Source organism: Rutilus rutilus (genome assembly GCF_951802725.1).
Source record: "Rutilus rutilus genome assembly, chromosome: 20".
In the NCBI taxonomy this organism is placed as follows: domain Eukaryota; kingdom Metazoa; phylum Chordata; class Actinopteri; order Cypriniformes; family Leuciscidae; genus Rutilus; species Rutilus rutilus.
Window position 1 is genome coordinate 28213221 of NC_140225.1, and position 26743 is coordinate 28239963.

The 26743-nt window shown below is 41.7% G+C and overlaps 1 long non-coding RNA gene across 1 annotated transcript; it reads right to left on the minus strand.

Annotated features, from left to right (window-relative positions):
• Positions 1 to 22202: 22202 nt before the first annotated feature.
• LOC311279580 lies at positions 22203 to 23563 on the minus strand. Its single transcript, XR_014625571.1, has 2 exons — positions 23155 to 23563; positions 22203 to 23035 (listed from the first exon to the last, which is right to left on the minus strand). It is a non-coding gene; the product is annotated as an uncharacterized lncRNA (long non-coding RNA).
• Between the last annotated feature and the right edge of the window lie 3180 nt (positions 23564 to 26743).

A 26743-nucleotide genomic window follows, 5' to 3' on the forward strand; every position in this document is an offset into this window, starting at 1 on the left:
GCACCCTTACTCTGCCATCCTGATCCAGAGAAACCCTTCATTATCGAGGTTGTTGCCTCCACCTCAGGCATAGGTGCCGTCCTGCAGCAGGGGAATCCAGCCTATCTCCATCCACGTGCATACTTCTTTAAGAAACTTACACAGTGGAGCAGATCTATGACATCGGCAATTGAGAGCTCATGGCCATCAAATTAGCTCTTTAGGAGTGGCGGCTCTGGCTAGAAGGGGTCCATTGCTCTGTCCTGCCTGAATGTTCCTGAGGAAGTTTCTGACCATCCAGAGTCCATCCTGCCATTCAGCCTGGTAGTCAGTCCCATCCAGTGGACTCTGGACAATAGGTTTGCTGAGGCTGCTGCCAATGAGCCAGCTCCACCAATCTGCACTCTAAACAAAACCTACATACAACTGATTCATTGAATCAATCCACTTCTATGTTTGTAGTGGTCAACCTGGGACCAATCGTATTCTCTTGCTTTTTCATGAATGTTATGGTGGCCCAGAATGAGAAACAGCATCACAAGATTCATTCATGGCTGTGAAAAATTTGTATAGTGACAGTGTTTATCTGTGTATTCCAGCTCATCTTTGTGAACTCTTTTCATCTGTTGGCTGCCGGACGAATGGCGCAATCTCCGCATGTTCGGTATGTACAACAATCATGAATTAATGTTACGTATATTCTAGCTCACATTCGGGCTTTTGCAGGTGAATTAATCCGCCTGTTTAAGGGCGTTTGAAGACTGTGCTGCTTGGCTTAGGACTTTCACCGCTGCTGTTTTGTTCCTATTATTTCAGTTTGGTTTCTATTGTTTTGTTTCATCAACATGCTTAGGTGTGGTTGATCACGTGTAGCACCCTTGAGCATTGTTGATGTTTTTTTAGCTTGTTTGTTTTAGCTATTTTGCTTTGTTAGTTTGTTTGAGTGCAATTAACTCAGTTTGGTTGATGTGTATTACTGATATTTGTTTGCTTTATTATTTTGTAATTGTTTAATTAATTGTTTTCCTGTATTTTGTTTGCTTTGATTTCTCTGTTATTTTTGGGTGCTGTCTTTGTATTGTTTTCTTGTTGTGTTATGAATAATATTTTCTTTCTTTTTATCCATTGTCAGTGCGAGTGATACTCGGCTTGTCCAAGGAAAGAGAGGTTGTGAGTTGTAACTGGCCTGTGAAGCCTGGACAGGCTGGTGGCAGTGGTCTATTCACAATCACTGAAACCGATGATTGCAGGTTTGAGTGGATTGCGGTCTTTTTCTTTTAGTTGAGTTGGTTATTTATTTATTTTTGTATATTGTGTCTTGTAAACTGTGTACCCACATTTAAGAATAATTCTTTTTCTTTGAAATTTGTATTTCTTGTGTTTCAAGTGCCGTAGAGTCCGGAGCAGGATCAGGGCTAGTTGCTCTATTTGGTGGTGGGCCCTGATGAGGCACAGTGTGTGGTCTACAACCCATAGTGATTGATTTTTGGTTGACGTGAGTGTGCGTGTGTGTGAAGTGTAGTGTGGGTGCTCCTTGACCATCGCTGACATTAGCGAAGTCTGGCACTAGCTCGTCCTGCTTCTCATAATCACGAGCCCTGTGAGTTTATTTATTGTTATTGTGGTTATGTTAGTGGGATTGAATCTTTGTATGCTCGAACCTAATTGACTTGCACTCCAGCATTTCATCTTTGTCCAATAAAGAATATTTTTTACTTTGTCATATCCACGTCTCAGAGTCTCTGTGTAGGAGAAAATCGAACCTGTGTGTCCTCACTAGGATACTTCCCTGGCTTAGTGGCCAGGGTGGCATAGTCGACTCTCTCTCTCTTCTCACTCTGTCTCCCTCCCTTTGCCAATTTCTCTTTCTGTCATCAATCGTAGTGCTCACCAAACATGCATTTTTCTTTGTTGCTCTAATATGTCTTAAATCCATGATCCGCTGCGCAGATATATTTTTTCCGTCGGCTCTTAATAGAATTCTATTATGTTATATCATACCATTTTTTAATAGCAGGGTATCATGATACCTTTCTAGTACCAGTATATCGTGCAACACTAATGTGAATGTATAGTAAATAATGATCTGTTAAGCATTATATAATGCTTGTTAATGATTTAGTAATGAAAGTTATAAAGTGTTACCTAACATTTTGGGCCCTATCTTGCACCCAGCACAATTTACTTTGTACACCGATGCATTCCTATTTTGTACCCGACACAGGTCCTCCTCCAGGTGGGGGCGCGACTGGTCGAAGCCTCCCGTCTACGTCGTTGGTCAAAAAGTGTGGCTTTCATCTAAGAATATTCCTCTCCGGTCCGTCAGTAATAAGCTTGCTCCCAAATATATTGGCCCATTTACTGTCACCAAGATTCTTAGTCTGGTGGCAGTTCGCCTCAAACTTCCTCCGGGGTACAGGAGAATTCATCCGGTGTTTCATGTATCCAAATTAAAGCCCGTTTTTCATTCAGCTATTAATCCGCCTCCCCCGGTTCCTCCCCCACCACGTCTCATAGATGGTGAACTAGCTTATTCAGTAAAACATATTCTGGATTCGAAGCGGAGGGGATGAGGATTCCAGTACTTGGTGGACTGGGAGGGGTATGGTCCTGAGGAGAGGAGTTGGGTGCCTGCGAGAGACATACTGGATCACTCTCTTATCAATTACAGTCGCCAGGTAGGTTCTCCTGGGAGTCTCTTTGTGAATTCAATAGCAATTCAGTTCCCAAATGAGACCATGCCGCTCATGCCAGAAGAGGGTCGCTGGTCTGCACGTAAAAAGAGCACAGGGAAAATCTCTCTCTGTGGGGAAAGTGAGGCACACAGGACCTGTGCCGGCGTGAGCTCACTCGCACATGAATGCTCACTCCTCTTATGAAAAGAAAGTGAACCGCAAGTGGAAAGAAGAAAGAGTCATGCTCTTGCAGTAAGAGCAGCTCGTGTCAGTGAGTGCGGCTTCTGCGTGGACTTTCCCTAGACAAGCACAAAAGAGTTCAGGGGTGCCCTTCTCTGCGACACAACATCTTCAGCTGTAATCATGAAACTGAAGAGACATTTTCTCACACGCTCATTTTTGACAATGCTAGACAGTACACAAAACAACGTTTCAGATACTTTTTCGAAACAGTGGGACTTTATCCATGTTACCACTAGTCCAGAGTTCCTGTAGTCAAACGGTCTGGTAGAAAGAGCGGTTTGCCGTGCCAAATAGCTGATGGAGAAGTATCACCAAGATGGGACCAACGTATTCCTTAAACTCCTAAACCTGAGAAACATTTCCCGTCACCCAACGCTGGACTCCCCTGTGGAACGCCTATGCCCAGCAAGTCACAGCAGGGCTCCTTAATGAGAGGATTGCCCAAAAGCGATACTAAGACACCTCAAGTCGCCCACTGTAGCCTGCAAAAGAGGTGAACAAGGAGACTTGCACATGCACCATCTAATGCAATAGGAGAACAGGAGAAACCCACGCCCTATCCTTCCTATTGCAGAGCCCCCTCCATCACTGCTCACACCCGAGAACATTGACTTTCAAAACATCACTACTCTTAGGGCCAGATTTACTAAACAGGGCAAATTAGCGTGATAGTGCAATAAAAAAATAAATAAAAAAAAACGTTGATGGGAGTGGAAAGTTCTGCACATGATCTATCTACTGTGGACATGCAAATGAAAGAACACAGACACAGCTGGACACATAATTGACCATAATGACCAATGCAATCTACCAAGAGCAGAACAAAATAGCGACTGGTTTTTGGACTAGCATGCTTTTTTGGGCGTTAAATAATGGCGCAAATGACAGTATACTGACTAGTGCAAACCTTAGTAAATCACCTTGCATGATTCAGTTAAATACTCTCCTCCCATAATTTTTGCCTCTGAAAGGGAAACTCCTACAAATGCATATGCAATAATGTCAGCACAAATTTTTAGTAAATCCTGACAGTAGTTTTTTTAACACCAAAAGATGGTTTGTGTTAGTAAATCTGGCCCATAGAAAGGACTTTGCTCTCCCTACACAACACACCACAAGTACACCTTCCACAAGTAGAATCGAAACTTACTGACCTGCCAAAGCACACAGCACAGTCCCGCATTAAGGTAAGTAATGCACCTTACCTTACAGAACATGTTGAGGTTGCATCTATAAGCTGAATCCATGGTATGAGGTTTATTTGGAGATGCTTGTCCAACACTGGCATAATGTTCTGTAAATTTCTATTGGTTTGGTTTCTATTGGTTGGTCAGGATTGAAGAATATGATTTGAAATGAAATGGGTTAAAAGAAATGAGTAAGTTGCGGGGCAGCTCATCCACTGTAAAGTTATTTGTCATAAGGCTTTTTAAGGTCAATAAAGCAGGTGGTTCAAATAAAAATGCCCCTCAGGGGCCTGAAGCCTGTTACAATATTCTGTATTTTATGCAGGTCTGAAGGACAGATTCTTGGAATGCCACTGCACTGTCCAAAGAACTGAACATTGTCTTCGATTTAAAAACAGAGCGTTCAAGCGTGAAACAGGGGGTAATGAGTGTGCCGAGTGTATCAGTGAAGAGGCCTGTGTGCTGCAAAAGTGGCTGATGCAGTTATTAACCTGCCTACATGGGCAAATATTAACATCACTTAAGCCGGAAATTAGAAATACATTTCCATAACTTCAGCTTGCGGTGAACATTGAAAAGACTGACACTAAAATGTGTTTCTCCCAGAGGCAAAATAACAAAGTACACGCTACCCATTTGAGAGAAGGTGTACTATGCATTGCAGTTCAACCTCACCGCGGGGCTCAGTGTCAAAATCATCTTCAGGTGCATTCCATTCCAAAGCCCAGCGTTCCTGAGGTTAATGCGTTTTCTAAACCGATGTTGTTTTTGTTTTCACCCTCTTGTCACAATGCATGAGAGGTTATATAAAATGATGAGCCAAATAATGGTGTGTAACCAAAATAAGACATTGGCCCACATATTCAGTTCACAGTGTGTTAACTCACATTGATAAACCATAAATTGTGTAGTTGCAACTCAATATTTAAAGCTGCCAGAAATGTACAAGAGGTCTCACTGTTGTTCAACCAGGCATAATGGAGGGTGAGTGATCTGAGCAACTTGTTATGATTGTTGGTGCAACCTACAGATAATTTTCATTTTCATGCAGGGATTTAATTAAAACATGTAATTAAAACTCTCACGCACATATATTCATAGTTTAATCATAACAATTCTTGGAATAGATTTAAACAGTATTTATTGATAAGCATGGGATGTACATAGGCTTAGTCTTGGGGGACTAGATCTGCAACGAGTGTCTGCAGAGCTGCAAACAAAATCTGCATGAGTGAGGATACATCTGAAAACATGTGTATATGAATACAGTGAATAGAATTTGAGCTGTTGCAAGGAAAGAAGTGAGAACCTTTTTGTCCCACAATGTAGATCATACAAAAATAAATGTTTAAGCGTTTTTGGTTTTTAACAGATTAGCAAGAAATCTGACTGGCTGGTAATATTAATAAGCTAATAGGGACATAAAAAAAAAAAAAAATGCATCAAGTACAACATTAGGCTGAATAATTTGCATTATTGAGACAAGATAAAAAAATGAATTGTTAGATGCTTAAAACCTTTGTGGTGTCATAGATTAAGCCCATGTCATCAAAATCTCAGCACCCTATTCAAACCACGACAGCACATCACAGCATGAACATGTCAAACTACTGCAACTACAGAGTATAGAGCAAGCTAACAAATCATCATGGACCAAAATCTCAAAGGAAGGTTTCCAGCGCAATACTGAATTCATTACACTTTCAGTTCTGTGACAGATGTGTGTTTTCCTAAATTAAATATGGTCCACTTTCTCTAAATAGAAAATAGCATCAGCAGGCTGAGAGTGTCAGCACATATTACAGATGTAGCACTGAAAATAAAATAGTTCCATTGAAAGAGGTAAAAAAGCTTACTGACAACAGTCACTTTTTTCGTCAGAACAAATGTTGTCAGATTATTGACAGCAGACATATCGTGTTCTCAATTCCACCGATTTTTGAAGTTCAGAAAAGGAAATGAAGTTTGCATTGATTAGAAGTGGCAGGAAAGCCACCTCAGGCTTCAGGCTAGGCCACTAGAGACTGCTTGACCTCAAAACAGAACACAGCTGAGTCCTCTGTGAATGTGTGACTGTCCTTGATTTTGCATCTTGATAATGGATCGGAATGAAATATAGGGCTGTCAATAGATAAAATATTTTAGAACATGTTTATATCAACAGATAGAAAACAGATTTTTTTTTAATCACGATTAATCACACACTTATACTTACACGGCGCAAGTGCAGTTACAGTAGGGCGTGTCCGAATTCCCCCTTTGCTAGTTTAAAGGGATAGTTCGGCCAAAAATGATATTTAACCCATGATTTACTCACCCTCAAGCCGTTCGAGATGTATATGTCAATCTTTTTTCAGACGATATTTAAAACTTTATAAACTAAAATAACTGGCTTCCAGTAGCGGTCGACGCGCGTTCACGGAGATGGATTCTGGCGTATGACGTAGGACGTAGCGTAGGAAGCGTCGTGACATTGAACGAACGTGACAGTGCAGCCAGAGAGCAGAGCAAAACAAAACTCTACGTTCGTTCTACGTCACAACGCTTCCTACGCTACGTCCTACGTCATACGCCAGCATCCATCTCCGTGAATGCGCGTCGACCGCTACCGGAAGCCAGTTATTTTCGTTTATAAAGTTTTAAATATGTATATTTTTACGACAAAACCGCACGGATTACCCTCAGAAGGCCTTCGTTTATCCCCCTGGAGCCGGATGGATTACTTTTGTGAAGGATGCATGCACATTTTGGGACTTGAAGGAGGTGGACCCCATAGCTTCACACTATAACCACTGAAAGATCTAAGACATTTTCTAAAATAACTGAAAATGTGTTCGTCTGAAAAAAGATTGACATATACATCTCAAACGGCTTGAGAGTGAGTAAATCATGGGTTAAATATCATTTTTGGCCGAACTATCCCTTTAAAGACGGGAAAAATGGTTGGCATGGTCTAAAACTCTAAAGCGCTTTGAGGTCTCAGAAAAAGCGCTATATAAATGTAACGAATTATTATTATTATTATTATTAAAAGGGTTGTCCCTATTCCCTTAATGAGTAATGGGTGTGTTTTTGGGCTTTACGTGCAATAAACCAATCAAGAGTCTCATCTCCCATTCCCTTTAAATGCGTTATTTACATGACGGAATTTGATATCCGAATATTTGATGGCGAATATTTGATTATTCTTTTTATTGATGTTTTATTTAACAAAGTTAAATAACAAAGTTAACACGCCCAGTCCACACTCTCAACGTCTGCCGGGTCAACTCCGTGAGTGCTCAGCTCAAAACCTTCTCATTTTCCGTCCCTCGTTGAACTTCGCATCGCTTCAGTTGTTGAATCACGAGCCAGTTATGCCATCTGGATACTCATTTTGATCGGGGAATACACGTTTTAAATCTCTTTCTGTACAAATGATTTGCCGTCATTAACGCGATGTTTCCTTGTGGCATAAGCTCACACTTAAACAGAAGGTCGCACATTATGTGAAACTGTACACAGAATCATTAAGAACCTATCGTTAAGCTGTCCTGCAATTTATCTACAAAAATTGCTTAGAAACTGAAAGTTATAGCATAGATGTATTTTTATTTTTGAAGTAATTTAAACCCACAGCTTCCCTATTGGTTTTTCTGATTCAGAAAAATAAATTCAAGGTGCACAAATTTATGCAAAGCTTTGTCTTTTACCATAAGTTGTCTCTTTTGAACTTCACTAAAATGAATATACGGTTGCCACTCAAACCAGCAACAGATAAAGGAACAAACAATCATCTAAATCAGACTGTACATCCAACATCAAACAATGATTACAGTATCAAACCGATGTGTCAGAGGTGAATATACGCCGGTTCTAAAACGTTTTAGTCTTCTCATCATGTAAGCGCATGTTATCACTTCGAGAAACCAATGAAAAAAAACAGTATTAATAATCGATCTCTCAGCCCCGCTCAGTTTCTGCTGAGCTCGAGATTCCAATTGCACAGGTTAAAACCATGGGTTCAGCCTCGTCCACTGAATTCTTGGCATTAACTTGGATACAGTTGATTTTCAGGCCTCACTGCACAAAGAAAATCGATAGGATATTTCTGATCTCGTCCACCTTCCCAGACAGTCTAAAACTGTTCTAAACGCGAACTGCTATCTTTACTCGGCCACTTAAACTTCAGATGTGCATAATCCTGCAAGGATTTGATCTCTCACCTATTCTTCCTTGCGTATTTGATTAACGCGCAAGAAGACGAGCATCGGCCTGCCAGGCCCCACTCTCCTCCTCCCTTCTCTCAGCCACACACCGTGGCTTTTCCAGGCGCCGCTTCCCATACAATGCCCGCTACTCTCAACGAATGCCTTCCCCTTAGTGTGAGGTTGCCTCAGCTAATAGGGCAAGCTCAGCCATTTCATCCCGCCGTCTCTAACTCTCCCCATTGTCCGTGGCCTGCAGATCCTATAGCATAAGAATGCCTCCGCTAACGACGCAGACACAGATAACACTTCCTTTTCCTCCCGCTGCCTCTAAACTTTTTTCCCTACCAGTGGCCTACAGCTCCTTCAGCAGCACCTAGCGTGAAGCTCCGTCTCTGGCTAACCTTCTCCATATCCCTGCTCCAACAGGAACTCAGTTCTCTAGTAAAATTTCCTTCATTGCCGCAGCCAGTGGCGGATTTAGCAAATTGGGGGCCCAAGGCGAAAGTATGTATGGGGCCCCTCCATTCGATCTTTAAAAGAGAACGAATTTTTTTTTTACAGACTGAATGGTGGATAGGCAGGTAAAGCTAATCTACAGGGAAGTAAAGGTTGGAGAGGAAAAAAAAAAACTTTCCCTTTAAATCCTGCATACATTTTCTTTAATCCAAAAAGCAGAGAACACACAAAGTGTAGCACTACACAAACTAATAGTCACAATGGCACCCAACAGAGAATACAGTTTCAGCTAACACCAGAACAATCTAGCATCACAATAAGTGTATTGTGATATCAAAACATTTTAGTAACTAAACAGAAACATGTTACAATGTTTACATGGTACAATTTCTGGTAAGCTACGGGTTTTTTTTATTGCTTGACACAAATGTCACGATTTCAATTCAATTCTTGTGATTTGATTCAATATTGACTCATTTTTGGATAAATATTAGGTACGCAAGATACCTGTACCAAGATAGGTACGCAAAAAAAAAACCTCACATAATGCTGTAAACATATATTAAACTCAAATTAAACATAATGTGTTTTTATTATAATAACAATTTTAATAATGTAAGTAAAAAAATATACTAAATATGTAATATATTACACATATTTAGCAAAATAATCTTTTTTCTAGCCAACTAACATGCTATAACATATATTACGGCTTTCCTGAGGTAACGTAACGTTAAGTGACATAATTGTTCTCCAGCTGTTTTATTGACGTCTTTCCAAGGTTGAAAAACACTGATTGATCGATAAGGAATATACATTTCGGTAAGTTGTACTATATCTTTCAACATTGTTCATTCGTGTTTATTCACTATTAGCTAGTAGAGAGGATCGATTCGGTTCACCTGCTGCTAGTGATCTGTCACGTCACATTTACAAGCGCCAAAACGGTATAGTAAGGGGCAGAGCCGTTGGTAAGGGGGTAACGTAAGAGGGGCGAACTTGGGAGAGGTGATGTTGCATTTTGCTCCAAGCAAATCCACGTATATCCATGTGAGTGTGTTAACATTATTCTCACCTAGCGCCACTTCACAGCTAACGTTAAGTTAGATGCTGCTGCTGTTAGAGGCATGTTCAACGCTTTGGACGTTGTTGTTCCTGTCTGTATCCCCAACAGTAGCCGTAAAAAAATTGTCATCTTTGGCAGCGTTGCCAAATACTTATCTGCGTCTTTTCGCTTTTTTCTTTTATTTGAGCCGCTTGGGTAACTTCGTTTCATCTTCACATTTAGACTCGTTTTATATCGTCTCTGTTTGTGTACGTCCCAGTCCTCCTGTCACTGCGTGTTTATTCTTCGCGCCGCGCACCGTTACGGACTAGTCCATTTCATTGTGAAAGTCGGGGGTGTATGTGTAGAGACGGATAACCATGAAGGCATGAACTGGACATTTTAACTACTACTTCAACGTTTCAACGTATTTCTTAAGAATATTAATACAATTTACCATGCTTTTGAAGCGTTCATGATGATAAGATGCTTTTTTTTTTTTTTTTTTAGGTTGGTTGGGGGCCCCCCTACTACGACTGCTGGTAGGGGGCCCCAAGCCGCCGCCTACCTATGCCTCTATGTTAAGACCGCCACTGGCCGCAGCAGTGACGCTCCCGCAGGAGCTCAATTTCTCCAGGAGCTCTGTTTTTCTGGCTATTTTCTCCACTGCCGCAGCAATGATGTCTCCTCTGCTCCCGCAGGAACTGTTTCTCTAGGTAAGTTTCTCCACTGCCGCAGCAGTGATGTCTCCTCTGCTCCCGCAGGAGCTCTGTTTCTCTGGCTATTTTCTATACTGCCGCAGCAATGATGTCTCCTCTGCTCCCGCAGGAACTGTTTCTCTAGGTAAGTTTCTCCACTACCGCAGCAGTGATGTCTCCTCTGCTCCCGCAGCAGCTCTGTTACTCTGGCTATTTTCTCCACTGCCGCAGCAGTGATGTCTCCTCTCCAGTACCTCACTATTCAGAATTAATATTCCCGTAACTCACCCGTTAAAATTGGCCATTGGTCTCCCAGCGGACGTAGCATGCATCTATGTTTCCTCTTTCTCTGTCCAGCTAGCATTGGTCTCTCAGCGGACGTTGCATGCATCTATGTTTCTTCTTTCTCCGTCCAGCATACATTGGTCTCCCAGCGGACGTTGCATGCATCTATGTTTTCTCTTTCTCCGTCCAGCGAACATTGGTCTCCCAGCGGACGTTGCAAGCATCTGTTTCCTCTTTCTCCATCCAGCGAGCATTGGTCTCCCAGCGGACGTTGCATGCATCTGTTTCCTCTTTCGCCGTCCTGCAAACATTGGTCTCCCAGCGGACGTAGCATGCATCTATCATTCCTCTTTCTCTGTCCAGCGAGCATTGGTCTCCCAGCGGACGTTGCATGCATCTATGTTTCCTCTTTCTCTGTCCAGCTAGCATTGGTCTCTCAGCGGACGTTGCATGCATCTATGTTTCTTCTTTCTCCGTCCAGCAGACATTGGTCTCCCAGCGGACGTTGCATGCATCTATGTTTCCTCTTTCTCCGTCCAGCGAACATTGGTCTCCCAGCGGACGTTGCAAGCATCTGTTTCCTCTTTCTCCATCCAGCGAGCATTGGTCTCCCAGCGGACGTTGCATGCATCTGTTTCCTCTTTCGCCGTCCTGCAAACATTGGTCTCCCAGCGGACGTAGCATGCATCTATCATTCCTCTTTCTCTGTCCAGCGAGCATTGGTCTCCCAGCGGACGTAGCATGCATCTATGTTTCCTCGTTTCCTCTTTCTCTGTCCAGCAAGCATTGGTCTCCCAGCGGACGTAGCATGCATCTATGTTTCCTCTTTCTCTGTCCAGCGAGCATTGGTCTCCCAGCGGACGTTGCATGCATCTATGTTTCCTCTTTCTCCGTCCAGCGAGCATTGGTCTCCCAGCGGACGTTGCATGCATCTGTTTCCTCTTTCGCCGTCCTGCAAACATTGGTCTCCCAGTGGACGTAGCATGCATCTATCATTCCTCTTTCTCTGTCCAGCGAGCATTGGTCTCCCAGCGGACGTTGCATGCATCTATGTTTCCTCTTTCTCCGTCCAGCGAACATTGGTCTCCCAGCGGACGTTGCAAGCATCTGTTTCCTCTTTCTCCGTCCAGCGAGCATTGGTCTCCCAGCGGACGTTGCATGCATCTGTTTCCTCTTTCGCCGTCCTGCAAACATTGGTCTCCCAGCAGACGTAGCATGCATCTATCATTCCTCTTTCTCCATCCAGCGAGCATTGGTCTCCCAGCGGACATTGCATGCATCTATGTTTCCTCTTTCTCTGTCCAGCGAGCATTGGTCTCCAAGCGGACGTTGCATGCATCTATGTTTCCTCTTTCTCCGTCCAGCGAGCATTGGTCTCCCAGCGGACGTAGCATGCATCTATGTTTCCTCTTTCTCCGTCCAGCGAGCATTGGTCTCCCAGTGGACGTAGCATGCATATGTATTTCCTTTTTCTTTGTCTAGCGAGCATTGGTCTCCCAGTGGACGTAGCATGCATATATATTTCCTCTTTCTCCGTCCAGCGAGCATTGGTCTCCCAGTGGACGTAGCATGCATATATATTTCCTCTTTCTCCGTCCAGCGAGCATTGGTCTCCCAGCGGACGCAGTGAGAACTCTCCCTGTAGAGCACCCATGTTTTCTCTTTCCGTCCAGCGAGTTTTGATCTCCCAGTGGACGTGGCGTGTATTTTTCCTCTTTTCCCATCCAGCGGGTATTGATTTCCCAGCGGACACAGCAAGAAATTTCCCTGCCGGGCTTCCAAAATTCGTCACTCCGCCGTCGGTCGGTAGGGCCCAACAGCCCAACACTGTGAGCTGCTCCCGTCGGAGGCTACATGGGCCCTCTCGGTCGGCAGTCTTCAATCTTGCTGCTCCCCGCCCATTGGTCAGCAGAGCTCACCCGTCTGATGCCGTGAGCTGCTCCCGTCAAGAAGCGGCGTGAGCCCTCCCGATCAGGCATTTCTAAATCTTGCTGCTCCTCATTCGTCAGCCATTAGGGTCCGTCTGCCTAACACTGTGAGCTGCTCCCGCCAGAGGCAACGCGGGCCCTCCTGGTCAGGGGGGTTAAATCATGCTGCTCCTCATTCATCAGCCAGTAGGGCTCGTCCGTCCGATGCCGTGATCTGCTCCCATCAAGAAACGACGAGCCCTCCCGACTGGTTGTTCCAAATTACTACTGCTCCCCGTTCGTGGGCCAGCAGGCGTCAAACGTCCAGGCTTCTTCTCAAAATGCCAGCCCGCCAAATCTCTGCGTTTTTTGGGGGGAGTCTTTAGTCTGGCGACTGTCCTTTGCTCTTTTTGCTTTTGGGGGGGGGGGGGGGGGGGGGGGGGGTACTCTGGGTTCGGGCCAAATTCCGAGCACGGAGCCCTCCCCTGGACAGCATGCCAAATACGCATGATCTTTACTCAGTTTAATATGATGTAAGTGTGAACTCGTGAAACTCTTTAATTATATTTTACCCGCTCAGATTAGGAAGCGATATATCGCTTAGAGGTCCTTGCGTCTTCCGCGGGTCTCACAAACACAGTTTGATGACCAAAACTGGCAAAACTGAGGTAATTGCTATATACCTGAGATCGGTCACATTCACGTTTACACAATCAAAGATATTTTAGTATAGCCCCATGGAATTGCTTACACTTGAATTTAATTTAAACGTTTTCTTCAGCAGAGGTAAAGCCACTATTACCAATATGAGTTGACCAACTTACTTCTCTCATAATAGCTTTGGATTGGCCAAGCCGTGGTTTCCCACGTACCCTTATCTAAAGTAACTTTAAATTAAAACAGAGGTAATTAGACACTCCCAAATTTAGGTTGATCAAACCCCTAAACGGAAATAACTTGTCTCTGCAAACCAAGTTACTCTTGAATTGATGTCAAATATTAGTCGTCACTAATCTGACGCAAACTTGCGGGAATATACTTACCCGATAATCTACTTGGGAAAACAATCTTAGAGTCAGAATAAAATCAAATGTTTACAATTTATTGACCAGGTAATTGATCAATGATTTTATTTTATGAATTGGATTTTGAATTATTGCTCTATCAAATATAATCACAACAATTTAGAAATTGAGGAATTAAAGAAACTTTTACCTGGCAACGAAAAACTACACACAGCGATCGTGTGGGAAGTCTACCTACAGACTCCACAAACTGAAATTATCAGTATAGTTTCCTTATAAACCCAGATAATTCAATATTCTTACCAAATGGTGGTGTCTGTCATTATAATTAGATTTTGGTCCCCTATTGAGGGATTCACAATTGTGAGATCAGAATATGTAATTGAATGGGTTCTTGTTTTACATACATGAGGTAGTTTGAATGGAGGATCTGGGGGAGGGAACACCTTTAAGGGACACATCACTTTTCTCATATTTTATAACTTCTTTTAGCTTTTCATTATGGTTGGGAGAATGAGACACACTTAACATTGCATGGGTTTTCAGTGAGTTTTAGGTGAGGAGGAGAAGGGGGGAAGAAGGGGAAAGAAGGGGGAGATGGTGAGAGTGAGGTGTGAGCTGCACTGTGTGCTGTGTCTCGGATGTTTCTTGTACATATGCAAGAGAGAGTTCAAATGTTAATTCTCAGGAGAGTCTTTGTTTTCTTGAGGGGGTCGCTCAGACTTATTGGCACCCGCTTTACAGTCCTTACAAAAAAGGATACTTGGAGACTCCAAAAGGACAACAAATAACCAAATGATATTCAATACATATAATTCATAAGTTTATGCACACCAAAATAAAACACAAAAAATTCCAGAAAACAACTTTACAGAATTCACAGTTCATAGCCTATATGTAGCCTACAGTCCAACAGCAAGAGCTTGTTCACATTTTAGAAAAGTCAAGCGATACCGAACAGGACCACATGGAGTTGACAAAAACCCATCAATTTTTTACTAGCGAGAATGTAAGACACTTTTTTTTTCTTTTTTTTTTGCTTTATCTCCCTCCTCCTTTCTTATTTTATGTACTGTAAATTTAAATGTTTATGTTGATTTTGATATGTTTAACATATGTTGGAAATAGTTTGAAAAAGTACTTTTATGTAGCCTATAGAACAAATGATTTTCATTTACCAATTTTATTTGGGAAAAAAAAGGTATAGAAGAATTTGTTTCATGTAGAAATGATGACTTTCATTACAAAAATAAACAATGTCCAGAACAATTAACTATCTTTTATTTACACACTTAAAGTTGCATAAAAATAAATAATGTACATCATTTTCTTTCCTTTTAAAAATAAAAGTGAAAAAAGGTTAAACAAGAATATATAGAAAAAAAAATATTTTTCAATCCTTCTCTCAAGAAGAGAAAACAGCCTGTCCATCCTCTCCCTACTCTCATGTGCTCTCCTTGCCTCTGCCTCCCTCTGTAGTTGCATGTCTTCTCTAATCAAGTCCAAAAACTCGTCCTCTCTGTCTCGCCGCCTTCGTGCTCGGGCTGATGCTCCTGCTGCTGGTGCTGGTGCTGGTGCTGGTGCTGGTGCTGCTGGTGCTCGTGCTGCTGGCTCCTCCTCTTCTTGGTCACACACTGCTGAACTTGGCCCTGGTGTGTCCTCAGGGATGGAGGCAATTATGACAGGGGGGTTGGTGGAGTGGCCCTGTCCCAACACCTCATCCATAAGGACAAACTACTGCCAAGTTGCAGCAGTTTCCCAGGTTTCCCACTCACTCACTCACTCTCCTGTCCCCGGACACTTACAATCCTAAGGCAGAGCCAATAAAGCATGCCTGTTAACAACAACAACAACATCACAATACATTTAAGCAAAGATGTGTCAAACTTTCGTACTTTATATATTTTTTTTAAGTTGTCCCATTTTGTTTTGGCCTGCATGGGAGTCACCTTCCCCAGCAGGTCCATTTTCTCCAGAATTCTCTTAAAACAAGACAAAAGGGAAAGACTTATGACAAATATTAAGACAGGAGTGCAATCTAAACATTAGTGCAACCTTAACATTACAAAATATGACACAGCAGGACAAAATACTCCAAAAATCACATTTTGTGAATCCAAGTTTGGTTAAAACATTTGTACACATACATGACAAGACTACAAAAAACAATAAAATGAAAGACTAGTGCCTTATCCACTGGGCTTTGTACAGGGTTAGGGCTAATTATTATACACAAGAGAGAACCTAGTGGAAATATTACAAATGGGTCGTTGCCTTACCTCCAAGCCACACTGGCTGAGTTTTTGGCCCCTGTAAATAGGTGGTCATTTTCGGCCCTCAAATGAATGAATTGAGCTGTCTGCTCCTTGCTCCCTTAAACAAGATAAAATATTACAAAAAAATGTGCCTATTTTTGCTGCACAGTGGTAACATTTGTAGTTTAAGTCAAAGTATGTGAGCGGACTGGAGCGCCAACAATTTCCCCTCCATGTAAGTGTTCAAAAATCACTCCGCTCCAGGTTCACCATTTCCCACTCCGCGCTCCACTCCTCGCTCAATGATATCAGAGACAGCGCTCTGTCTTCGTTCAGTGAGGAAATTTGCGGCTAAAGTATTTAAGTAGCCTATACTTTGAAAAATCCCATAAGTTCTGTTCATAACATATATTAAATGAAAAAATAAAATAAATAAACAATCCTAGGATAATTTCAAAATGGTTTATTGGAACATAACTACCCTAGAAATCTAGACGCACCCTAGTGGCAGCAAATTTTATTTTGCAGCCTGTGTCGTCTAGCAACTCTCCGTTGGCTTGCGAACTGGAAAAACCAAACTCTGTTCAGGCCAATCACATTGTGTATAGAGTCGGTGGGCTGGCTTAACATAATGACGGCAAAGTTGTGACAGTTCCGCGTGAATTCCTTGCTACTTGAAAACAAAGAAGAGCTGCTGCTGGCGAACAGCGGTCTTTCGAATCGGCTTTGGCCGCGACTCTGGAGGACTTGGAGTTAAGCTTTTCTTTGAGAAAAGAACAAAGAACGGCACTGAAGTCATTCTAAAAAAAGGAAGATGTGTTCGGAGTTTAGCCAACTGGATACGGCAAAAGTTTAATCTATCAACTAGCTCCGCTGATGGGAAAACGCTCTGGTTGGTTGTAGCGCTATCCTATTGCGTGCAGAGGGAATTTGAAAGACAACCATTAATCCTGCACCTCGGATTGAGCCCTGCCAATGGTGTGTTCCCAGACCCAACATCTTGATGTGGGTCTGGCTTGTCAGGCTAGAACAGAACTGTTGTGTGCAAAAAAAATGTTCCTACGACATGCCAAGCTTATTACATGGTTACTGCATGGCATTAAAAGTTACATTTCATAGCAGCTTTTTGCAGTACGGGTAACTACATTTCTTACAGTGTGTGTGTGAATATGTGCTACCTGTTAAAAATGTGCTTTCACCCGAGGCTATATTTAAAATTCCACAGGTGCAACAGGCCACAGCGAGAACTGCGCTCCAGACTGAGCCGCAGCGACGGCCTCACAGGATGACAGAGTTGGTCCAGAGGATAGAGGGCGAGCTGGGGCAACTTAGGGCGGTGGCGGAGCCTAAGGGACGGCTGAGCGGGCCGTAGTCGAAGTGGGGGAGGGCCGAAGCGCAGCAGATGGCCCGCAAGTCTGCAGCGCAGGTGTGGCGAGGTCTGACAACAGGTGGAGTCGACTGACCACGGGAGCTCGGCAAGGCTGAATGACCAATGGTACACTCAGGAATCGTTGGCGGCAAGAGCGTAGGTGAGGGAGTCAGGGAGACGGGTCAAGGAGGAGTGACGTCCACCGAGGTTGTAGGCGGAGTTGTGGGCTCCTCTTACCTCGGTGGAGACTAGATGGATAGGAATGGTAGGAGACAGTGATGAGTGGGTGGCAGGAGTGGCTGAGGGCGAGGCTGGAGAGCTAGAAACGATGATGAAGGCTATCTCCTCTAAGATGGTATGAAGAGGTGGTGGGAGAGGGAGGCTGGGTGGGACTGACGGGACAGATGAAGATTCACTTAACTGAATGTCCGAACTGGTGCAAATAATTACACGCACACACCTGAACACGATGATGAAATCAAATCAGTGACCATGACAACAAACAAGTCTTTGGTGGTGTGAAAACTGTGACTGTGGTGCTATTAAAACAGTTGTAATGCTACAGAAATTACACGCTTAACATTTAAAAGTATTATTCACCTATTAAAGACCAATGTGATCTCAAGAGTATTTGTATGCATTTTGCATAAACTGTGGTTCTATCACAGAATTACTTGCGTTTACACAGACCTATAAAACATACAATATTGAAAGTGTCTAAAACCGATACAAAGGATTTGTAAATATCTAACTATAGCTGTATAATAATAATAATACATGCCGTCCGCATTTTGTGCATTTCAGCATCTATTAAACTTTTAATGTTACGCAAACATACTTATCTATAAACAATGAGACAATGGGGTCTGGTCTTACTAGGCTTTAAATACACTTAGTCAAGTATTATTTAGCAATGTTTCCTGTTTCATCACTGCAAAACAATTTGCAAAGGGTCAACTTTTGCTCTGGAATCTGTGCTGGGAGTTGGGAACATGTGGCACACTAGAACTCACAGAAGGTCTGTCTGTTCTCTGATAAAGCCATTGTCTGTTTATCTTTTAGAATTTGTTCCAATACGAGCCTGGCTGAGGTGACCAGCACATATTCACAACATAAACTTCATAGCGAGCTTGCAAGCTTTCAGTCAGAAATTTTACGACACAATCATTTGGCACATTTTAGAGATCCAGCTACTGCAACAGCAGTTTCAACACACAGTGAACCAGACATAAAATGCATCGTGATGCTGCCTCTGCGCAAAGCGAATGGACAGAACTTCTAAAAAAGTGAAAGAGTAAGAGAGAAGCCTCTCAGATGAAAGATGATGTACTGAGAGAGTAGGCCTGTGAAGGTGCTTTAAAATATTGTTGAAAAAAAAAGTAAAGGTTGTAAATTATAATATGGTCAAATGAACATGTACTGTTTGTACAGTATAAAAACTATTATGCTAGTTTGCAGTTTCTTTAAAGAACATATGCCAGTGTGTGTGTGTTTAATGTATTTGTAAACATTTTAAGGAAAAATAAATGTGAATGCAATTAATGTTTAATAGAGGTTGGTTTAGAGAACTTAATGACTGTTTACCATTTTTTCGTGACCTAATCTAAAGCGAGAACCATTTACTCCTAATAAGCACTTATGATTATGATTACATTCTTTATGATTAAAGAATAATAATTGTGTTAATTACAGTGACAGTGAATCAAGAACTCATATAGCCTGTTAACATGCTACAATGTAGCATACATTGTAGCAATTCAATATATTAGCTATACATTAACTATAAACTAATAGTTTGTTAATGATTTGTAAGAACTGTATTACTGTATACTTATAAAGTGTTACCTTTAATAAAATATTTTTGTAATATTTGAAGTACACTACAATTAAGCTCACTTTTTCACAAGGATAGATTAGTAATACAAAAAAGGCCTGCATATCGAAATGCTGCTGACTTCAAACCCAGAATTCGTCTTAAATATTCTAGAACAATGGCTAGGTGACTGAATTTCCATAATGAACTAAAATTTGGTTCACTGCCAAGTTATTCCTGAACAATTCTGTCTGCATCTTTCCAAAAAGCATAATTTGTGTGTGATGTATTTTTATTGCAGCCCACTCCCTGAGCTCAGAAACAATGTGCACACTGATCGGTGTTATATAATGCAACCTTTGTATCCAGTTTTAGTGGGGGCTTTGTTTTTGGATATCTAACTGCAGATTCCACTGTCTATACAGCTTTCCCACTCTCTGCATCTCTGGAGCTGTCTCTCTCGTTCTCCGAGGGCTCCGCAGTGCAGCCTAACTGATGGAGACGACCCACATTCCCTAATCCTCTGTATTGTTACACTGTGCTGCAGAATTATGGCAGGCACCAAGCTAAAACAATGGAGAACCAAATGTCTCATATCCACAGGCCCAAACAACTCTGCATTTTATCTCCGTGCTTAGGGAAAACCTGCTCCAGATGACGTGACATTGCTCACAGGATAACTCATTATGCACTGCTCTTCAACTCCATATAGCTCAAACATTCCCTGTCAAGACTGCGACTCACATTTCCCGAACATAACCCGATGTTTCAATTTCAGTTCGACTAAATTTCTTAAACTGTCTGGTATTCATTTCTTTGTTCTTTTACCTTCCTGGGCTGCTGATCTAAACATTATTTCTAATAAGCATTTAAAATTCACTAATCAACAGCGGATGTATTCACAATACAAAGCATTCCTTTATACATCATGAGGGAAATTAGCTTAATGAAAGTAATAAAGCACTCAGAGTAATAATGCAATTATTGTCTCGGGGAGGGAAATCTGCATATGTTGTTGAGGGCATCAATTTTTAAAACTGAAGTTCATTTTTTAGCCCATGGACATGCTAGTGTCTCATCTCCGAATTGATTTTTGAAGCATGCAAGCTTGCACAATACAAACAATCAGATTATTACTTCATTACTGTAAGCATACGGTATTATGAGAGTTTTCGGTTACACTTTATTTGAAGGTGTCCGTGTTACAGTTTAATTATGCATTTAAGTAGTGAGTAATAATAATTAACTACATGTACTTACTATAGAGTTAGAGTAAGGATTGGGGTTTGGTTGAGGGTTAGTTGCATGTAATTATGCATCATTTATAGTTATTACTACAGTAACTACATGTGTAACCTGTGCAACAAGGACACTGTAAAATACTGTAAAGTGTTACCGAGTTTTCTATGATGGTCAAATAAATAAATACTTTCAGTGAGGAGTGGGATTGGAGGTAACACTTCAGAATACTGTTCCGTCATTAATGAATAACTACACAGGAAAAAAAATGAGTGTAGCACCGAAGAGGTGGGTTTCGTTATTCTGGACTCAATTATAATTACAACACCGACTACGCCACCCTGGGAATTTCACCCAGGGAAATAATGGTCCAATAAGGACACACAGGTTCGTTCCCACAAAGACACAGCAGAGACGTGAATATATAAAAATAACAATACTTTATTATAATAACTAGACTAAAAGCTCGACACATACACACACACACACACACATCAATACACCAGGGGTTATGGTGGCTTCAGAATCAAAACTAAAGAAAAGTAACAAAAATCAAAGATAACATGTCGGATGGCCAGGAGAAATAACAAACCTACCCAATTCCATTTCACTACAAGCACTTCAAACGTACAGTAATGTACTCACTTCACCACAAGCACACGTGCATTCAAGTGACAGGAAATTCAAAAGACTCAAATCACTCAGTGAACAAGGGTACCCATTAACTTGGACCTGGAGTGGTCAGCACTCCTTCTCAGCCGATCCAACAAAGTTAACGAAATCAATATCAAATTGTCACAAATCAAACAAGGGAAAAAGAAAAATACAATCAAATGATCATAAATCAAATCAATAAACAAAGGAAAAAGAAAAATACAAAATTAATCAAAAAAATACAAAAGCAACAAAATAACAGATGCAAATCACATTACACCTTGTCCATTAACAATACACACACGATGCTTTTAAGATCACGCAAACTCACAACCATTAATACTTATTTCTCACGCTCGCACACTCGTACATATACACGCTCGCACACACTTCCAACAATAAGCAAACGCACTCAAACAACTCACATCAACTTTGAATTCATCCACACAACCATACAAACCCCACAGACACAATCTTCCAGTTGAAACAGTACGGAGGTGGCCAAACGGCCACACGGATTAATACTCGGGTCTCACAATCTCCCGATGTCAAGTTCACTTGATGTGGGCTGGTCAAACAGGCGCAGTTGAGTTGAGGCAAGACGGAACGTCGCGGCAACGCGCAGCGACAGTAGTCTATTCAAGACAACGAAGGCAAAGACCAAACAGGAAGGAAGGGGAAGCCCGGTCACAGTCCCAATCAGCTGTCATCACACGGACATATTACCGGCTCTTGGCCTCTTTAGCTGATTATTAACAAATCAGCCCTTCCAACGTCAGACCACGATAGATAAACAGCCCAGGCTGCATACCAAATAATGCGTGGCTCAGCTCGAAGATCCCCATAAGGTAACAACTCGAAAGAACAGCGTCCAAGTTTGCAGCAGTCAACGCACTCCGACAACGCAATAGCTTCTTTATACACACTCACGCACCTATGGCACACCTGTATCTAATTAGGTGATTACCATTCATTTATACAAGGGTTGTACCAAAATTAACGAGGCAGCTATGACTACTACAATCCACGTAGCAGCACGAGGATGGAATAGAATGACTTTAAGCATAAAATGATCTCTGCTAACGACTACGCCACCCTGGAATCTTGCCAGGGACAATAAAATATAGTTTGTTATTTAAGGAAACACAGGTTCGTCCACAGTAAGGCGGCAGGAGACGTGGGTACAAAAATATAAATTTGTTTTATTAAAGATAAATAATCAATATAAAATGCACAAACATCAACAGCACTCAATGTAGACAATTTTGTGGTTCCACAAGCACACATGGAGCGACCTGAGTCAGCAGGACAGGAGCCGAGGCAGAGCAGTGGATAAGGGCACATAAGGCCTCCACGACAAGTCACCTTTTCCGTACGCCTGTGCATATACACTCACACCAGTACACACACACACACACACTCACACCACTCAGCACACCACACTCGTGAGGGAGACCACCACCAACAATCCGCCCCTGCTTTGTGCACTCAGCTCCTGGAACAGAAATGTCACTGTTGAAACACACTCAGAATTGTCACTGTTGAAACGCACTCAGAATTGTCGCTGTTGAAACACACTCAGAATTGTCACTGTTGAAACACACTCAGAATTGTCACTGTTGAAACACACTCAGAACTGTCACTCCAAGAGACAGAAATTGGAGTAGAGATGTTCAGTTTCACGTTAAACATATTACAAAATTCTGAGTCAAAATACAAAATAAAAACTAATACAAACGAAAAGAAAACTTTCCTGGTGTCACAAGACACAGAGACAACCCCGAAATAAAGGGCTCACATGGAGGCACACACACTAAAATAAACACAAAGGACAGTGTTTTCAGTCCTTTGTCCACAGCGGATCAAAGCAACAGCAAAAGCAGCAAAGCAACAGCAAAAGCAGCAAAGCAACAGCAAAAGCAGCAAAGCAACAGCGCCTCCAGAAGTAGTCCCACGCAGTCAACCGCACGGAACTAATCGGTGGTGCAGATGCGACCCATTGGTCCGTACTACATCTATAAATTTACAAATAAACAATCAGACAAACTCTGTGATTTAACTGCTAACCATTAATAAAAGCTGTTTCTCTCAACAGATTGCCATTTAACCTAGGCGCAAATTTAAAACTACATACCTTTTAGGTGCGATCTCTGGGGGACCAACTCAGTCAGGCAGACAACATACATGTGGGCTCATCCCATCTATCAGGTGGACAGCGTGCGCGTCGGCAATAACTAAGCATTCCGGACATGAAGTATAAACATACTTTGACCATCAAGGGTACAACCTCAGCCGAATGCCAGCCGCGAAAGCTTGCATGTCGCCCTGAAAATAAGCTAATGTTAGCTACAGTATGCCATTGATCGGCCAGCTCACAACACCCAACATACCTGAATGACGACACGGGAAGGGGCGGTGCCTCATGACACCATACACTCTAACCAGCTTGTTTATATGCGCTATTACAGCTCACTGATAGGACGAGCTCAAATGAATTAATCAGCCACCTGCAGGCAGGATATATTTCATTAGACCTGCCACATGAGTAACGCACAAATTAACATTCAAGTAACTACTATTAAATAACAAGAAACTCTGATTAACAAATTTGTGAGTAATAGTGCTCAATTGAATGTGGTAGTTCACTATTAGCTAATCGGTAACTGCAATTTTTAATTTACAATGATTTCAGTCATTACTAGAGTTTTCATACTATTCACTTTAGAATATCCAAATAATTAGTAATAATTCCTTCTGAAGGATTTGGTAATACTTAAGTCATTACTAGTGGGTTACCATGACCTTCAATTTAGTATTAATTTTATATTATGTATTATTCATGTAATTATAAGTATACATAGTTCTCAGTAGTCCTCTGGGAGCTCCACTAAGCACTATTACTTACTAATTCATTAATCAGAGTTTCTTAGTAAATTAATAGTAGTTACAAGAGTGTTAATACCTAGTTCAGTCATGAAACTCTGATGTGTCTCTGATTGGCTGACACATCTTTCTATGTAGGCTAGCCATATATATTCCGGTCCATCCATGTAGCGTTAGACTGCGTGCTGCAGGGCTCCAGACTAACTTTTTTCACCTCCGTCCTGGAACCGTCCTGAAAAACAATTTGAACCGTCCTAAAGTGAATGTCAACCGTCCCAAAATAAACATGTTGTTTCTGTACTTTGTTATTATCATCTATAGTTGTTAGTTGTTAGTCACATAATAAAAACACCATTAAAATGTTTATAATATATATTATTATATTTATTTAGCTCCATTCAAAGTAGTTATCTGTAAACAGGTAAAAAACAGATTTAATAAAAAATAACAGGAGTTAAATGCTTTTTTGTATTCATGCAGAACAAATTTTTTTTTTTTTTACATATACGAAAATTAAGTGAAAAATACATAGGCTACAGCTCAAAACGTTTTTGAGTTGGTTGAGTTGGTTGGATTAAAAAATAACAAATAAATACCGGTGACTACATATCTCAAAAATATCATAATTCTTTATTCTCTGATTGCCGATTCTCTGATTATAATTCTCTGATTGTCGAGTTCACGCGCGTGATCATAGGTACTAAACCTATGCGCGTGAACTCGACAATCGATTACTATGGCCTTCCACCGAAAACAGGATGTAAACAAAGGTATGAGCGCTGGCTGAATTAACTTCATTTTTATTAATATCTCTAACATCTACTGCAGTCAGATCCACCCGTGTTCACTCGGAAGGAATCACTCACATTTTCTGTGCACTTGTAATGACACTTAAAGGATGTTAAGAGGCTAAAAAGCAGGCTTACTACTTGCCCCATTGAAGTCAATAGGGTGCAAATTTTAAAAATAGAATAACTCGGTGTAGGCAACACCGATTTTTGTCGTTGTTCTCTGTATTGACAGCACTCCAAATGTACAAAAAAAATGAGCTCAATGTTAAAATTGACCGGAGTTCTCCTTTAAGGACACAGACCACATTAGGTTTATTACCCACTGTCACTTTAAGACATCGGATCATGTCCAATGACATGCGGATCCAATTGCACTGATGCACATCCGATACACTCACAACTGTTTAAGACATAACTAACATAGTTTACGTGAATCCTCTCCAAAACGGACATTTCGACATAATGTTGTGTGTATTTGTCCATTCAGACACGAAAGAGAGCTCAATTCAGTACTCACGCGCTGTATAGGTGTCTATGTGTATGGCTGCACGCTTCGGGTCAGGTGTGTGCGCACAGAAAACCGTACCGAATAGAGCTCTTTTTTTGCGTCGTCACTCTTATTCAGATCTGTATGTCTGCTCTACTCATTCTCCCAGACGTTTACATTTTTTAACGTTTTATGAGACATGCAGCGCATGTCAACCCGTGTGCCGCTGGGTAGATCAGCACGTTACAGTACAAATGTGCGCATCTACCACAAACGCAGGACATCAGTTCTGACTGGATCGCTTCCCAAATCGTCACTATCTAACATTTTTGTCTAGTTTTTATTCGTTGACGAAAATGTCAATAGATTTTCGTCATAGTTTTTGTCATTCAAAACTAGTTTTTATTTAGTTATCGTCTCGTTTTCGGCTGTGAAAATAAGCCATGTGATAGATGTACCGCGAAACAAGACTCCGGGTGAGTAGCCGGCCAGTGATAGTAACTATAGTAACAGCATGAGAAGACGCGCTCCGTTGTAGTCAGCGCTTGGTCGGTTAATTTTGGCATTTTCTAAGTAAGTTACCCTAATAGGCTAGTAATAAATGAACACACATACAAAAATGTCTTTCGTCCTGTAGGCGTCCTGGAGAATATTTCTGTTCGTCCTAAACACATTTTCTATCGTCCCCAGGACGATAGGACGCCGTTAGTCTCGAGCCCTGGCGTACTGGTCTTAAACTGCGAGCCATGTCCCTAGTTGTCATATTAAACTCTTTCGTTAATTCTAAACTGTTTCCTATAGAGACATGTCTCACCTCGAGATCGATGAGATTTTGTCTCTTGACGAACCCGGAGCTGATCAACCCAACGAGGTGGAACATCCCATGGCACTCTCGCCCTCTCGGCTCTCATCAATATCAAAGAGTCCATCAACAAACTGGATAATCGTGTTTCGGTACTAAGAAACCAAGCTCCAACATTCAGGCTTCAACCACGCCTCTTCTTCAAGACACCTTTGCAGGTCCCTCACAGGACTTCCTGCCATGTTACACCTTTTCCTCAGCTGTACCTGCACCATCTTCGGGAGCTTTATTCATCCCGCCCGCTATTCCTCTAAGCTTGAGGAACCAAATAATCGCAGGTAACAATGTCAATTTAATAAAAATATGATTGTGTTCATCAGGGGTCTTAGACAAACACGTTGTTGACTGCGGTGATGTTTCGGTTGTTCTCAAGGTGTGTGACCCCAGACGTTCTAAAAGCTTGTCTTTAGCTGAATTCAATGTGGCATTTGGAGTGTACAGAGACACTCTGTGCAAGGTTTTTCACTCATGTGAATGTTTAAGTCAGCAGGACTCATCAGTGGCATCTGGTCCCTGTAAAAAAACAACAACGAAACAACGGTGAACATGCTGATATCAAGATAAACTATAGGCTGCACAGTTTTGGGAATACATTTTAGATTTTTCTGGTTAAAATGTACTAAATATATATATATAATGAACACCAGGTTTGTTGTGCCTTGTAGGCATATATGTGTAGGGCCTCATAAAATAATAATAA